Here is a 16377-nt window from a genome sequence, read left to right as displayed (position 1 = left end):
GAGCACTGCTGTTATTTTTTCGAATTTTTTTATTTTTTATTTAATACTTCCTCGGTTTCGTTCAGTACTTCCTTTACGGCTTCCCGATGTCCACCGGATGATGTCATGAAACAATAACAGAACAGATTAAAATTTTTTATCAGGTCCCTGTTCGGGCGCCAGATCTAGTATGATAAAAAAAATTATTATTATTATTACGTTAAATATATTTCGATTCTATCAATTTAAATCTGTATTTCATACTAGAATGCCGTGTTCCCAGTTTGGCACAGCTTTGCCACAGGACACACGAAAGCGGTCGAAGACGTCCGTCTTCTGGTCGGCTCCTGATCGTTGTCAGAAGGAGGCTAGTTTTTGATTACGCAAAGACTTCTATTACTTGGAAAACAACAACCCGGATTGCTTTACGTAATCAGTATGAATTTTATAATTACCTAAGGGACCTGTACCAATGAACAGTGAAAAATAAATGCATTTGCAAATGAAATCATTCATAAATGGGGCCGCTATGAGTTGTATAGAAGATAAGGGGCGGCCTTCTGTACACGACCAGGATGCCGCAGTATTCTCTGCTGTAGTAAAGGCTGTTTGACATTTATAAAAATAATATGGCACGGAGGATAAAAAAAGTATAAAGGAAAAGAACAGAATAAGAAGTTTGGTAAACACTAAATATATTCAAACAATTCTCACTAGCAAAATTAGGGCTTATTTATAAACAATACAACTTACATAATTACTTTTCTAACAGTATGGTGCTATCAGATTTCAGCCTGTCCTGTGCTGTCTCCTTGGTTCACGTTTTTTTTGTCACAAATTATAGTCACTACTTTTCTCCTTTCGTTGAAGACAATTCTTGCACTGTTCAACACCTCCGATAACAATAACTTGCTGATTTACAGTTTCGAACATGAATTACCTTAATTTTATTAATTAATAATGTTGTCTGCACGCTAGCAAGACCGCTCACTTTTTTTTTAAAACTTAAAGCCGACCTCCTTTACGTTTTCACATAACAAGCAGAAGCACATTAAAATCTGAAGATCTAAAAAAGTTTTCTACCGTCATCTTTTATTTAGATCGAAGCGGAACGACAGTTCAGCTTCTGTTAAAATGTTTCTTTGACTGCGCAATCGATGTATTAGCGTCCGCGCTAGATGCGTATCTTTACAGTTATGTAAATTATACAAAACAAATGTCTTTCAAAGGGTACTCAAAGCTTTCGTAGGACGGAAATACCAATAATATTACAGGGTACACGCTTACTTTGTGTACCATGTGTGTGGCAACCACAAGGAACCCTAGCTAATATGGTATTTGCTTATACAACTTTACACATCGGTACCATATTTCTCTAACACACAAATTACACAGCTATCTGATCATGTAACTGAGAGATAAACTTTTTTTATTACATCAGTGACAGATGTTTACGCAATTACACAGTTGGATAACTTCACACTTATGAAATTGTATTTTGTCTGTACTTTGTGAAATGCTCATATTTTTTCCGAACCATTGTGATACTATGAGAGCTTTGAATGATGTATTTGGTAAGGGAGCATGATTTTTAAAGTACGTTTGAGGTAGATGACACTATTGAAATGAGCAGAGAATTTTTTTAGGTTTTGAAATTATTGGAGGAAGCTACGACGATTTTGAGAATTGACTGAGATGTTATGATATTATTACAACGACGATGTGTACTATGCTGTTGAGATATGTTTATGATCAATAAGATGATGCTACCGTATATGAAGAATAAGAAGTATGTTGGAAACCAAGAAGCGTACTTTAAGAGTTATGAAATGTGCGTAAATGCGTGACTGTATCACAATGCTGACGAATATTTTATTTGGACGCTTATATTTCTAGGGTTTTGTTTCTACACATTTGCAACGCAAATTCTCGACCCGTGAAATTTTGTATATGAGACTGTCACAGTAGCGGAAACTGCTGTCGTAAATATTTCTGTAAGAAAGTTAAGTGAGCACCTGCACGTAATGCGTCGTGGGCACACAGCTGTGTCAGACGCCGGGAGAACAAGTCATTAGTGAGTGCCTCATCAGAAGCACAGGTAGAATAAAAGAAAGGGGAGGCCATTGTCCTCGCTATTGACATTTCCTTGTTGAAAGCATACTGTGGAGCTCGTAATTTATGATATTTACTAAAATGCCTAATGAAATGATTAGAAACATTTTACATCTATTGTCTTTGTAGTTAAGAGATTGCTCATTTTGTTTAATATCTGGTTTCCAGCTGTGTTGCAGCATTGGTTTTATAAAATAAACTTAAATGCATCTGCTAATGTGAACACTTTCTGTCAACAGATTTATTAAATAAGTATTTTCTGATCCACATTCTTCGAAAAAGGAGCTCTTGGAATGGAGAGAACAATAAGAAGGGACTAATAACAGTAACTGCATCTATAATTTTCTTTTCAAGTACTTGGTAATTTCTTTTGTAGAATAATTTGTGGTGCACCACTTTAATTACATAGACATTAAGATGTGAATATACATTTCCCTTATCTGCATTGTTGTTTTTACTGTAATATTTTTTCTGCTTGAGCTATGTCATGTTTAGGTATACGGGTAAGTTACTGCTGTTTGCCAGGCATAGTGTTACTGAATTTGACTTTGTGTTACTCTGCTAAGCCAGTTTACTACTGATTTATTTTTCTTGTTGCTGCACATTGGCTCATATTAGTTGTAATGTTGCATTGCTTGGTAATTTAGATTTACTGTAGCTTGCTTTGCAATTTTCCATTTTTTTGGTCATTGCTGTTTGTGTTACTTATTTTGTGCTGCTGCATTGCCTCGTCCCTTAGTTTAGCAACTGAGCTCAGTAGATTTAAGTTAGCTTAAGAGGGGGTAGCCTCTAAGAGAATGAGTTGCGATGAATTGGAAGAAATGCATTGAGAAGTTATACGAAAAAAGTACAGAAAACAGGTTTAGGTAGGATTTTCTTGGAAATAAATGTTGAGGTAAGAAATGTGTGAACATATAAATACAGAAAGCATGCTTAGATAGAATTTTTTTTGGTGGAAACAAAGGATGAAACAAGAGGAAAGATATATGAAGTTTTGGGTTGGACTGCAGTACCACATGTTACACCAAAAACGAACCCTGTCCTTTCCTGTTGGTGTTATCGCACTATGTGTTTGTGTACCCTTGTGTATTTGCTTTCTTCCTGTCTCTGTATAGTTTCATAGAATTTTTTCTTCTTTTAATATTAAGCTACATTCACTATGATGAGGAATACTGTTATCCTCGAATATAATTGGCATTAATAATATGTTATTTACTTTGTAAAGATTTGAGACATTATTTATCTGTTCTGTTTAATGCTCATGTGTGAAGTTGATGTTTCAAAAGTTATTGTGATCTTTTATGTATGTACTCATGTCATAATTCCACTGATGTATATGATAGTTCGATTCTTTTGTAAAGCCTGTACTACAAATGTTATCTGTATTGTTATGTTTTTAACGATGTATTCTGTACCTTTGTTATTGTATTCTCATGTTATAAAATTGTAATTGACACCAGTTTATCAAACTAAGAAACTTGTAAGCATTCATTTCACTGCACACATTTCCGTTGGTCATAGTATATGGACAATATGTGAGAAGTAGGGACTGATAGTGTTTGCACGTGTGTTAATGATTCAGCAAGGGACTGGATAACAGCATTGCTGGTTCTAAGGACAATTCCAAAAACTTTGTGAGTGCACAAGTGGTGGTTTATGGACTTGCTACATTATCCGCAAGACTCTTCAGTGGTGATTGTGCACCTGCACAGTCACAACAGATGGCTGCTGGCCATCTCTACCAGGACTACAGTGGGTCTGCTCTGTGATGACCTACCCACCAATATTCTTCAAAACTTCGACTGACTCTGCTGTGGGTTTGCTCTGTTGTGGCGCATTATCTGTCAGCATGTCAAGAGTCAGCACTGTCTTTCCGTTGGAAGGACAACGCTACTTCTTCAAGACTGCATGGAAATCCACTACTTCCGTGTGCATTTTCTTCTACTGCTCAGACTTTGAGGAAAACACTACTATTTTACCTTGATGAACGATCAGGACTGTCTTTATGGACTGTGAGAAAATTTGAGCTTTTGACCAACATTGTATCAATAAGTGTGTGCATTTGATTTCTTTGTTATTGTAATTATGAAAATTTTTTCAAATCTGTATTGGCCACTCCCCAAACCATTTTGTAAAATTTTTTGTGGGGAGCATGGGGGCTATGTAAGTAGGCTGTTTAGGTTTTTTTATTGGTAATGCCACCTCTGTATGAAACTCCCTGGCTGTGCTGTGTGCAATCTGTGGCTGCTTTGCATTGTTGTAATACTCGCCATTGTATTGTTAGGCAGCTGGCTGTGAACAGCACGTAGCGTTGCGCAGTTGGAGGTGAGCCGCCAGCAGTGGTGGATGTGGGGAGAGAGATGGCGGAGTTTTGAAATTTGTCATGAACTGCTATATTTATATATGATGATATCAAGGTAAATACATTGTTTGTTCTCTATTAATATCTTTCATTTGCTAACTATCCCTATCAGTAGTTAGTACCTTCCATAGTTTGAATCTTTTATTTAGCTGGCAGTAGTGGCGCTCGCTGTATTGCAGTAGCTTGAGCAGCGAAGATTTTTGTGAGGTAAGTGATTTGTGAAAGGTATAGTTTAATGTTAGTCAGGGCCATTCTTTTGTAGGGAATTTTGAAAGTCAGATTGCGTTGCGCTAACAAAATATTGTGTGTCAGTTTAAGCACAGTCATGTATAATTGTTCAAAGGGGACGTTTCAAGATAAACGATAAAAATATTAAACTTGGATCTGAGTGAATTAGTCATAAATCGCCTCATTGCAATAAGTTTCATCACATAATTGTTCCACATGAAAGGCTAGAGACCGCAGCTTTTCGTTTGCAGTTACTGGGATGGGTAAAATTTCATTCTCACTTTTCCCTTCTCGCATTATTTCTTCTTCTCTTCTCTGCAAGTAAGCCGACTTCTTTTAATTGTGCCTAGTTGTACTTGTAGAGTCCCTTTACATATTGTGCCCTGATTGCAGTGTACACAGACTTGCTGATTTGGTACGAGGGGGAGTCACACGAAAACCTTAACGGTGTAGCCGGTCGCTGTGGCCGAGCGGTTCTAGGCGCTTCAGTCCGGAACTGCGCTGCTGCTACGGTCGCAGTTTCGAATCCTGCCTCGGGCATGGATGTGTCTGATGTCCTTAGGTTAGTTAGGTTTAAGTAGTTCTAAGTCTAGGGGACTAATAGCCTCGGATGTTAAGGCCCATAGTGCTGAGAGCTATTTGAACCATTCGAACCTTGAAGGTGTAAACAAAAATCAGCATTTCGCGCCATTGTTCTGAAGATTGTAGTACTGTTATAGATGACGTAAAGAACGCCCCAAAAGGTGGCAGCATGTTACAGACAGGCGAAATGCGGGAATAGTACCAGTTCAAAATGACTGCCTCACTTGCGACATGCACCAAGGGAGAACAGTGTCCTGTCATATATTTTCTGATCACTGATAGTACTTCTGAAATCCATCGGGGAATGAAGGTCCCAGCATGCTGATGCATGTCTATCATTGCAGCAGGTGTACTAGTGGAGTAGAACGTTCGGAAGTGGCGTTACTTCTGTGATGAACGCTCAGCACCTGGCTCAGGCACACCGCTTTGTGACACCAGAATCTACTGCAGCAGTTTGGTTCAAATGGTTCAAATGGCTCTGAGCACTATGGTACTTAACAGCTGTGGTCATCAGTCCCCTAGAACTTAGAACTACTTAAACCTAACTAACCTAAGGACATCACACACATCCATGCCCGAGGCAGGATTCGAACCTGCGACCGTATCAGTCGCGCGGTTCCGGACTGAAGCGCCTAGAACCGCGAGACCACCACGGCCGGCGCAGCAGTTTGAGCCGTTGTGCTTGAAAATCGCCTTGTGACGGTGGATGAAACAGCTGCAGTTCTGGACATTATTCGTGGCTCAGGACATCGCATCGTTCATGACGTGCTTAAGTTTCGGAAAGTGTCTGCCAAAGCTGCTCACTCTAGAACTGAAATATTCATATGACGTCGGTGATACTCACAAGAACTCACACCGAGTGAATACAACTTGTTTGCACCACTCAAAGAGGCGATAGGAGGAAAGACATGTCGTTCCGCTGAAGAGGTACAATAGACAATCAAGAGAATACTCTTTTCGGAGGAGTCCGTGCACTTAATAAGCGCTGGAGTAAGTGTATTGAACGACGGAAGACTATGTCAAAAAATTATACACTAGTGTCCCACTTTTTCCAATAAAAATTAAAAAATATTTAAGGCTTTCATTTGACAACCCCAGGTATCTTACCTACCTATTAATCAAACTTTGATACAATCCGAATTATGTCGAATCCTTTGTTAAGTTGCCCCAGAAATTGCAGTTCCGATTCAGAATTCAGGTCTCAGAAAACCTCATCTGTACACCTGCATACATATTCCGCAAATCACATTACCAGTGCATGGCGGAAGACACTTCCAATGTTCTCCATTTTCCGTCTTATTCTATTCGCATATCGAGCAAGGATCAGTAAACTGTCTATACGCCTTTTAATCTTATTCAGTAGTGTGCGCTCATTATATTGTTTATTCCAGTCAAGACATTCAGCAGTTCCTACTCATTTTCACTGAGGATATCAGTCTCACCAGCGAATCTTATCATTCGTTTCTTTCAGCGTGAATTTTAATGCCAGTCGTAAACCTAGCTCTTATTTCCATCATTGCACGTATTGAAAAGAAGAGGAGAAAGGCTGCATCCCTCTCGTAAACACTTTATGACCCGAGCAGTTCGTTCTTCACCTTCCATTCTTACTGTTTCTTCTTGGTTCTTATACCTGTAACGTCTTGTCTTTCTCTATAGCTTAAAATTATTTTTTTGAGAGTTTTGGACATCTTAAATCATTTCATATTGTCGAACGCTTTCTCTAGGGCTAAAACACCTACGTATTTCTCGTCTTTCTTCCACTATCATGTGCAGCATCAGAACTAACTCCCTGGTGTCTTTAAATTTTGTAAATTCAAACTAATCGCCACCTAAGATGTCCTTCATATCCTTTCCTATTGGTTCAAATGGCTCTGAGCACTATGGGACTTAACATCTGAGGTCATCAGTCCCCTAGAACTTAGACCTACTTAAACCTAACTAACCTAAGGACATCAGACACAGCCATGCCCGAGACAGGATTCGAACCGCCGACCGTAGCGGTCGCTCGGTTCCAGACTGAGGCGCCTAGAACCTCTCGACCACACCGGCCGGCCCTTTACTATTCTTCTGTACAATGGTCTAGTCAGTAACTCGATTGCATAAACAGTTAAAATGTGTCGGTAAAGATCGATAAAATTACTTTGTTGATTATTTCTTCAGCTCATTGACGAGCCATCTTCAAATCAGTAAAAGTTGTTGGTCGTTGCTATGTAACCATAATGACCTCCCTCAAAACGTATATGACAACAAAAGCGACTCAGTTCAAGAAATTATGACGATGCGCAATGTCTGGTGGTTGATACGAACTGAGTTTAGCAACAATTTTTATTGATCTGAAGATGGTTCATGAATGAGCTGAAACTAGAAGTTAATAAACGAATTCCAGCGATCTTCCACACATTTTAACATAGGGGGTCGCCTGTCTAGCGATTTGATTACTGATAATCACGTAATCTGATTGTGCGATAATTCTCACACTTGTCTGCCCTTGATATCTTCGGAATTCTGTGAATGACTTTTAATAATTATTGTTTCAGATCATTTGTGAGCCATCTTCAGATCAATAAAAATTATTGCTACTTATTATGTAACCATGACGAGTCTATACTTGACAGCAAGAGTGATTCAGCTCCAGAGATTATGAAGATGTGTAACGTCTGGTGGTTAATACACACTAAATTAAGTAATAATTTTTATTGATCTAAAGATCGCTCGTTGATTCTAGGCACCAAATTCAATAGCTGTTTGGCTTCCAATTCCTGCCCTCCCCCTCCCCCTCCCCTCCAATAATTTTAGAAATTTCAAAGAAATTTAACTCACCCTTCTGCCTTATTTGATTGGAAGACTTCCAAAGCTGTCAAACACTGACCGTAACATTGGATCACATGTCTTCAAAATCCTCTTCCACTACAACAACACTGCCACTGGCACCCCTCACACCATCTCCATCAGAGTCCTTCGATGCATTCTTCCCACCACTGCTGATTATTCCGGCTTTCGCGGCCTGTTTCCCATCGCAAGGGCAAGAGAGTGCCCTAAACGTGTGCTCCTCCTCTCTCTTCGACAAGGCTTTTGGCAGAATAAAGGTGTAGTCCACGCAGAATGCCGTAGCCGGTAGATGCGCAGACGGCAGGCCATGCATGGGGTCAGCAGTAGTGGTAGGGGCTATGGGCAGGCGTTGTAGGGGAAATGTCGAGCCCTGGAGGGGAAGTGCCGTTCTAAACTGAAGCCTACTGACACATTTTTTGTAAATATGAAGTGAGGCCTCGCCACACCCACACCTGCATGGTAATCATTCATAGAGATCTACTACCCCCTCATCTTTGGTTAGTATCGAAAAAGAATTCCGCCAAAAATGCAGCGAATAATTTTCATCTGGTTTGTTAACCAGTTGCAACTTTCAGAGAAGCGTCATGAGTGGAGAATTTTATGTAAAACCTGCACATTTATCTGGGTGCCATTTTAAAATTTGCTTCTTTTCCCAAAACACAGTGGAGTTTATACAGTGTCACCTCATTAACATTGCCTTCGTGCACATTAACCTGGCCCAGGGTGCTTAGAGCCCCCTTCTCTAAAAGCACTTGGGTAATTCACAGCAGGCGCGTCCATGTTGCGGGGGTGGGTCCAGCTTTCGAGCTGATGGAAAAGTTCTGTTGGGGACCCAGTATCGCGAGGTGTAACGCGTTACCCATGCTCAGGGTTACTGGTGAAGACCACATTGGCAAGGAAGGCGAAGAAGATGGACTTCGGTACGGCGGACTTGGCGTAGGTGGCACCTCATTCCCAGAGGAACCCAAGGGAGGGATAGACAAGTCCCTGAGCCCAGAAAGGCAATCGTCTAGTGGAAGAAAACCATGAATGAAAATCACCTGGTCCTCCAAGTTGGAGATTTAGGCGTTGGACCTGCACTCCACCCTAGCAAAAGAAATCAAATGTAAAACCTCCCAATTTAGCCCCGGAACGAAATGGATCAAAAGGAAGACGAGAACAGACATGAAAAAGGACAATGAGAACTGCAACATGGAATATACAGGGAATTTCTACAAAGAATCCGTGAAGTCTTTGAAGAAATAAAGCGCCTTGATGTTGACATAGTGGGTCTAACAGAAACCAAAGTGAAAGGGCATGGTACAGAAGAGACAAATGATTACATATACATTTATAGTGGCATACCAAAGGAACAACGAGCCCAAAGTGGAGTTTCCACTCCCATAAAGAAACAACGCAATAAAAACCTAACCACTTGGGAATATGTCAGTGATAGAATTCTGCAAGTACAGATGAAAACAAAGGGCCATCCTGAGGTGATTATTGTGGTCTATTCACCAAACAACGACGCTGATGTAGCGAAGAAAGATCTCTTAAAAAATAGGGGATCGCAAAGAAGTCATTTTACCAGGAGACCTAAATGCCAGAACAGGATGGAAAGCTAATGACAATATAGTGGGACCATATGGTGAAGAAACCATAAATGATAATGGTGACAGATTGATAGAATTCTGCATGCAAAATGAGTTAAGAATTATGAATGGATAATTCAAGCGTAAGGACATCCACAAATACACATGGACGAAACCAAGCGTTAACCTCAAGTCCATTATAGACTATGTCATAACAAAGCAAACAACAAAGCTAGTAGTACAAGACGTGAGGGCTATGAGAGGTGCAGAGTGCTGATCAGACCATTTCGTCCTGATGTCTAAGATATTATTCAAGTTTATCAAAGACAGAAATTCAAGTGGAAGCCGAACCAGAGAAAGCCAATAATATTCAATATAATTTACAAAGCCTTGACCATAGTTCTACCCGCTTCTTGTACCAGCAAAGGCTAGCAAAAAAACTTGCTGCCATTGAAGAAACCTCTGAAGATAAGATGTATGAGATGGTTAAAGAAGCCATCCATAATGCAGCTTATGAACCACTGGGAAAAAAAAGAGAAGGTATAAAGTAAGAAGAAAGCTTATAATAAATGGTTGAACTCAAGATTAGACAATGATTGGCTGGAATACAGAGCGGAGAAAAGATGCACAGAAAACAATAATTAAGGCAAAAAACGAAGCCTGGCAGTAAACCGGTGAAGAGATAGAAAAAAGCACAGGGAATACACGAGCAAATAAAGCCTGGAAGGTATTAAAAACAATGAGAACACAGACTAAAGATAAAGCAGATATAAACCTCATTAGCATGCAGGAATGGGTACAACACTACCAAGGACTACTAACTGAGAACAGAGCTGCATTCACTGGGAACCCACCAGGCATTGAAATCAGTAATGATAATATACCACCGATAACCCCAAAGGAAGTCCAAAATGCAATTAATGCCATGAAAAACAGAAAGTCGTCAGGTCCAGGATTAATTTATACAGAACTGGTTAAAGCAGCATTGTCAAAACTCTTTGAGATATTGGCAGTGATTTTTGACAAATTCCATAGAGGTGACGAAGCCCCAAAGGAGTGGAAAAAGGCAACAATTACATCAATATTTAAGAAGGGCAACAGGAGGAATTGTGCAAACTATCGTGGTATTAGTGTGATGCCATCCATGGCGAGAGTCTATGGCAGTACCCTAAGAAAGAGGATAGAAGAAGAAATAACTGAATCTGAAGAACAAAATGGATTCAGATCTGGTCGCTCTTGTACTGATGGAGTATTTTCCCTCAAAAACCTAGTGGAGAAAAGGACAGCAAGGGGCCTTACAACCCACCTTGTCTTTGTACACCTCCAGAAAGCTTATGACACAGCTCCACAGAACAAGCTATGGAGAAGTGTAATTGATAATGGTGTGTCACCGAGCTATGTGAAAGCTGTCAGACTCCTTTACCAAGGTTGTACGGCAATGGTTAAAGTGAGAAATCAACTATCTCAAGAGTTTGAGGCGACAAAGGCACTACGACAGGGATGCACACTTGCCCCTACACTCTTTAAGACCTACCTAGAGGAGGCACTAAAATCATGGAAAAGGAAATGCGGAGGAATGGGTGTCCCTATAGACGACGAGATCTTATTCACTCTAATTTTTGCTGACGACCGAGTGTTAGTAGCTGGAGATGAGGAAGATGCAAATTACATGCTCCGCAAATTAAAAGAAGAATATGAAAAATGAGGTCTTGTCATAAACGTATTTAAAACAGAATATCTGAAAGTGGGAGAAAATACTGTTAACAACTTACAGCTCGGATCTGATACTATTAAAGGATGTCATAATCGTAAGTACATGGGAGTGACAGTGTCGTCCAATGGAAGAAGTATGAATGATGTAAACAAAGGCCAGGGCAAGCGAGCCATAAAACATCTAAATGGTATTCTCTGGAACAAAAATATAACGTGCAGAACAAAACATACCATCTACCACACAATTATTGGAAGTATCACAACATATGGTGCAGAGTTGTCGGAACTAACTCAGAGGCAGAAAGATGGCCTGCTGGCTGTAGAGACAGATTTCTGGAGACGGAGTTGTGGATACTCTAGACTTGACCATATTAGAAATGATAAGATCAGAGAGGTTATGAATGTCAAAAGAATGAATGTCAAATTCTTGTGGTTCAAATGGCTCTGAGCACTATGGAACTTAACATCTGAGGTCATCAGACCCCTAGACTTAGAACTACTTAAACCTAACTAACCTAAGAACACCACATATATCCATGCCCGAGGCAGGATTCGAACCTGCGACCGTAGCAGTCGCGCGGTTCCGAACTGAAGCGCCTAGAACCGCATGGCCACCGCGGCAAGCGAATGTCAAAAGAACAATCCTAGACTACATAGAAAAGAAGCGCCTACTCTGCTATGGCCACTTACAGCGTATGCCAGACACAAGATGGCCAAAGCGGGTATGGCAATGGACTCCACATCAAAGAAGAAAGCGCAGTAGACCTGCGAGATGCTGAAAAGACGACGTCAACGAAGCAATGGCGGCGAGAGGTCTTAATGAAGGAGACTGTAATGACCGTGAACGATGGAGACTGGGATGCGAGAGGCGGGGGCAGCCGTAGAAACCTCGCTCATATATTTACCTCATTAACATACTGTGCAGATGCAATTGCAAGAGAAGTCCGAACAATAGTTTATTAAGTGAGGAACTGAGGAAAAGTGAGGACAGTAGTTTATGAAAAAGCACATTCGCAATACAAAAAGAAGTGTAATGTTTTCACTTACGTTGTTCCAAAACCCATAAAATTTCTCGTTCCACGAGCTTTCTATGGATGTTAAAGATTATATTATTTCATCAAAAAAGTCTGTAGTTGGTGGAATGACGCGGAAGATAATGAAGTTTTATTTAATACCGATATGGCAAACTACTCTACTCTTTATGTGCTATCATCTATCAAAATCCCATTTCGGTATCTGACACTGTTTATGAAATATGAGGAATGTTGTGCGTATTTCACTCTGGCTTTATCGCTAGCGTGGCTCGATCGCAAATGAGTGTGCTATGTCAGATCAATTTTCTCGAGATTGGTGACCTACGTCTGAGGAAAAATTCAATATGTTAGCTAAATTTCACAATCTACAACATGTTATGTAATGTGCACCAAACACAAAATCTTAATGATCTCAATTTTCCATTGCAAACTTTTCCTAATTTCGTGGAGTGTCTAACGTCCACGTAAATATCACAATAACTCTGACTGTTAATGAAATTATGGGCACATCATCGTGAAGCTGACGTATAAAAATATTAGTAAAGCAAAAATGAAATGTTTTCTGTAAAATCGTCTGAGAAAGATTTTAGGGCATGCACATTGATTCTGTCATCGTTGACCGGCCGGAAGGTGGAACGCACTTGTTGGCCTCCCATTCTGAGCAAATGAATGAACTCGTCCAGCCCTTTGGACGAAAACAGGTCAATGCACATCGGCCACCGTATCCTGCATGGACCCTAATTCCTTATGCCAGAAATTGTCGATCATGTTGTTGATTTTTTTTATAAACTAGCTTCTTACCCACTACTTTGCCTGTATACGCAAATGCTGCGTACATCTTCTCCTGCTCCCCCTATCGGTCCAATGCCCCCTCTCCCATCTCCCGCAGTCCGTCTTCTCTCCTGTTTCTGCATAATTCTTCTTACCCCCTGCTCTCTCTCTTTCTCTCTCTGTCCATCACCTTCCCTCGCCCTCATCTCTCTCCTGTCTACCCCTATCCTTTGTCTATATCTCCTCCCTTCCTCTCCATCTTCTCCTCCAACTCACCTCCCCCTCCCCCCCCCCAACCTCTGGACATAGCCTCTTCTGTAATCTGTCCATTTTCCACCCGCTCCTTTCTCTGACGACCTCCTCTGCCTTCTCTCTGTACAGCTCCTCTTCGCTCCATTCTTTGACGCTTTGAACATTCCCTGTTGCCTGTTCTCTCTGTCAGTCTCTCCCCTCTCTGTCCATCTCCCCCTTCCCCACCTCTCCATTTTTTCTCCTTCCCCCTTCTCTGTGCTTCTCTTTCTTCCCCCTCTGCCCACCTCCTCTTCCCCCTCTCTTTGTCCATCTCCTCCTCCTCCTCCCCCTCCTTTCAGTCCCTCTCTTCCTCCCATCTATCTATCTCATCCTCGCTCCTCTCCCCATATCTTCTTTCCTCCTATGTCTGTCCATCGCATCCTCACATATCTGTCCATCTCCTCATCCTCCCTCACATTGTCCATTTTCTTCTCACCCCTTTCTCTGCTCAGCCTGCCTGCATGTATGCATTCTGGAACACATTCCAATTGTAACTGTACAGCATGTCAATCATGCAGGGCAGCCAAGATGACATGAATTAACAGTCCTTTTCACCATCACCCATGTGATTCTTCCCACACAGTACAGTTGTTACCCCATAGTACTTCTTTCCAATCCATGAGATGCAGTGGCTTCCTAGTTTCATTAGTGCAAACGAACACTTGAAACAGTGAGAAACGCGGGACACAGATGTGGAGATAAATATTACAAGGAGGAAGTAAGTAGTTGTCATGAGTATGACTCCACAAAGAAGCTGTTTGTATGATGCTGCTATAGATAACGACTGAAATACAAAAAGTATTGCAAAGCACCTGACTTGAATGCCTCAACCAGAGATGGAAGGTTTTCAAAACTTGTGAAAAACAGTCAGAGAAAGTAATAAATAAGTGACAAGACACTCAAACACGTAACTAATAAGCAATAATGGACTATAAGTAGTTCGTAATGTGTAGCTAACAAAGTAGTTCACATTAGTTAAGCGTGAGTACCATCAGATTCAACCGAAGATAATGGACGTTTAAGATACCAGAAGAGAGACAGCACTGACTCGATGTAATGGACCAAGAGCCATGCAGAAGTAAGCATTCTACAAAAAAACTGTAATCCATTCCGTTGAGTAACTCACTGTGATAGAGGACTTCAGAAGTATTGGATGTTACTGACTGTGTGTCACACAACGGTTAGAAGAATAAGGGCAGTCTCCACCTGTCTCTGTTAACTGAATCCATACAAGAGTTTCTGCAAATAAATTAGAACAAGCCTTAACACAACATTAGGCAACGGCGTACCGCACTGGATACACCGGTTCACGTCAGATCAACGAAGTTAAGCGCTGTCGGGCGTGGCCGGCACTTGGATGGGTGACGATCCGGGCCGCCATGCGCTGTTGGTATTTTTATGGGTGCACTCAGTCTCGTGATGCCACTTGAGGAGCTACTCGACCAAATAGTAGCGGCTCCGGTCAAAGAAAACCATCATAACGACCGGGAGAGCAGTGTGCTGACCATACGCCCCTCCTATCCGCATCCTCAGCTGAGGATGACACGGAAGTCGGATGGTCCCGATGGGCCACTTCTGGTCTGAAGACGGACTGCTTAACACAGCATTCGTCTATGGTGACAGGAAATCAAGTGTCAATGTAAGTGGCACAGTTTGTTGGAACGTCAATTACGCCAGTGATCCAGAAGAGAAAAGTAGTAGTGGAAATATCTGTGAGACAAATTCTCAAAAGCTGCCTTGCTTAAATACTTTCTAGTCTGATAAATAACCCTCTCCAGTTTCATTACCTTTTGTAATAGCTGAGGAAGACTCTTGCTCCCTGGCCAACACACGAGTAATGCTCGACCAATTCTTGGAAGCGACAGGGTGCGTAACTACTAACAAGCAAATCCATTCATGGGAATAAGTTAGGGTTAAGGGATTTCATTGACAATGTGAATGTTGCATTTGATGTTGCGAAAGTTAAGATTGTGTATTGTTGTTTCGATACGTAAAGTCCAAAATTACTGGTTAAGTTAACAGTGTGCTATAAAACTAACATGTGCTGCCAGGTACATGAAGCATTGTAAGGGAATTTATCCTATGAAAGAACTACTGATTTCTATGCATGCTATTTGTTTCAAGCAAGAGAACACAGAGACGAGACGGTTGAAGTAGAATCGATGAGTGATCCAAATCCTGTATAGAGTCTGTTACAAGGATTGTAGTTGCAGTATATTTAAAACAATGCCTTAGATTTGGTACATGCAATAGGACAGACATTTTTTAACCCAGGATTTAGCGAGTGACCGAATTAAAATGAAGTCGGTGTGGAAAGATAAGTTTAAGTGCTCCTGCAGAAGGGAGACTACAAGAAGAGAGTATACCACTGACAATAAATGAAAGGGATCAGTTCTGGAGAGTTATCCAGAGACAAAGAGAATTGGCGAGGTGTTACAACTGGGCAGAAAAAAGGTCACCTAGCGGTCGGTTGGTGGAATCCGAGGAGGAATTTGAAAATACGATGGGTAACGACGCCCGGCACAAGAGCCAGAAACTTTCAGAATCTCTGCTAGCACTGTGATAGACTGAAGCATAGAGATGCTGAATTTGGAAAGGTAATTAATGCGACATGGTCATCAAACGAAAGCCTGTCAGACACCTAAACGCTAGAGGTGTAACAACTGCTAACATATTAAGCTTCAGTACATAGAGAAAGTGATAGGACACACAGTGGACAAAATGGAAAAGAACATTGAAAATGGACCTGTTACGTACTACCAGAGTAATGTGGCCGAAACTTAGGCCTTAGACTGTGAAGTACAAAAGGAAATAATTGCGACGCAATGCTACTACTCAGGTAGAAGTTATGGTTATTGATTGAAGCGAGCGCACGTATAAGTCTGGTGAAAGAACGGTGACTAAA

The sequence above is a fragment of the Schistocerca americana genome, chromosome 4, assembly GCF_021461395.2.
Source record: "Schistocerca americana isolate TAMUIC-IGC-003095 chromosome 4, iqSchAmer2.1, whole genome shotgun sequence".
NCBI classification, from domain to species: domain Eukaryota; kingdom Metazoa; phylum Arthropoda; class Insecta; order Orthoptera; family Acrididae; genus Schistocerca; species Schistocerca americana.
Note: the sequence above shows the minus strand (reverse complement) of the source record.